At 54.3% G+C, this 1,860-nt stretch overlaps 1 pseudogene; it reads left to right on the forward strand.

Annotated features, from left to right (window-relative positions):
• Positions 1-899: 899 nt before the first annotated feature.
• Positions 900-1,860, forward strand: part of LOC124691002 — a 2,115-nt pseudogene continuing 1,154 nt past the window's right edge.

Below are 1,860 nucleotides of genomic sequence, written 5' to 3' on the forward strand. Positions count from 1 at the left end.
GCTCTGGACCTAGCTTGAGCTCCATGGGTGGTGGTTCTCGGGTCTGGGTGAAAACTTTGCAGATCCTTATCTGCCGAGGACGATGACGCATTCTTGCGCCATTCACCTTCTTGGAGGCGTCGCCGCAAGACGCTCCCTCCTTTGGTTCCTCAAGCTCTGCCAGGTGGCTGGCCCATCGCTGAGTTCCCCCTTGAGTTGCTGTCTTGGTGCGGTGGAGGTTTGTTGGCGTGGATACGGCCGCGATCGCTAAGGTGCAACAGAAGACAAGGCTCCCTCTTCCTGGACATATGACGCTTCGGCTTGCTTTTATGTGTTGTCTTTTGTTGCGGTTTGGATTGTGCGCTTGACGCGTGTATGTTATAATCTTGTTGTAACTCCTATGATTGATGGCTTCGTTAATTCAAAGCCGGCTCACTTGGAGCCTTCCGTTTAAATGTGGAAAAGGCTCTCTCCTTGATTCTTCCCCGTCCCGATCTGGGCCGCGCCGATTTTCTTGGCACGCCAGCACGAATCTTGTAGCACTGAGCAGCCCCGTGTACCACCTCAACCTCAACCTTCTCAGGCCCACTCCGCCGCCGCCCGCCGCGTTCTGACCCCTGCACCTCTCCGGCTCCGGCTCACTCCGCCTGCTTCCCATCCGCATCCTTCCCCGCTCCGCCGTCGCGTCCTGCTCCGCCCCGCGGCCACGTCCCGTCCCTTGCCGCCTATTCCCCACTCCGCCGCCCCTCCTGCCGCACTGCCCAACCGCCTAGTCGCACAACCGCGTGGAACGCTGGTAGCTCCTCGCCTACACCACCTCCGACTCAGCGGTAACCACAGATTCCCCATGGCAGTTATTCTTCTTTCTTGTTGTCAAATAATAACTCGGCGTCCCTGATGCAGTGTTGTTCTGATCGGCCATGAAGAACAAGAACGGTCGCCGCAGACGCAGTGTAAGTATTTGCTTCTTTTGTTCTTGATCTTTGTCCTTCTCGTAAGAAAGTGGAGTGTGATTTATTTTTTGTTCCTGCTAATTGCCATGCAGAAACCAGCTAGCAACAAACCCGCCGCCGCTGCCACTCAGTGCAACGTAGACAGGCTCAGCAAGCTGCCCGATGACCTTCTGCTCAATATCCTGGAGAGGGTCGACACGCTCGATGCAGTAAGGACCTGCATCCTCTCCAAGCGGCTGCTGAAGCTCCCCACCATGCTCTCACACATGTTCATAAGCGTCAGTTCCATCTCTTGTCACCACAACCCAGCCCTCGAATTCGGCATCCGCGACGTGCTCCGGATCAGCCACGCCGTGGCTTGTGTAACGGATAACATCTTGAGCAGGAGGACCCCAGCAATCACCATCAGTAAACTCATAATCAGATTTGTCTTGACGGATCACGACTCTGTCTGCATTGCCAAGTCTGTTGCCCGTGCCATGGCAACCCAGAAAGTTGAAAAGGCTGAGTTTCAGATGGTAACCGAGAAGGCTTATGCCGATTGCCATCCTGACGATCTCCTCCACTTTGCGACTCAATTCAATGCTTTTCTTGGTGCTTGTCCGGACGCATTTGCTGGCCTCACCCGCCTTTGGCTGCGCAATCTGAGGTTTGGTGAACTGGACATCCCCAACATCCTCAGCACTTGCAAGCGCTTGGAGTCCTTGTGTTTAACAAACTGCGACTCAGGGATCGATTCAGTGGTGCAGATAGAACATGATCAGCTTGTTGAGCTCGTGGTTCACTCTGGGAAATTTGAGAGGATTGAGCTGACATGTGTACCAAAACTCCAGCGGGTCAGCTATTATAATTGGTTCTCTTGTGAGGATCCTCTGTCTTTTGGCTTTGTGCCGCGGCTTTCGAAGCTAATCCTCACGAAAGACGGGAC

Source organism: Lolium rigidum, chromosome 2 (genome assembly GCF_022539505.1).
Source record: "Lolium rigidum isolate FL_2022 chromosome 2, APGP_CSIRO_Lrig_0.1, whole genome shotgun sequence".
Classification (NCBI taxonomy): Eukaryota; Viridiplantae; Streptophyta; class Magnoliopsida; order Poales; family Poaceae; genus Lolium; species Lolium rigidum.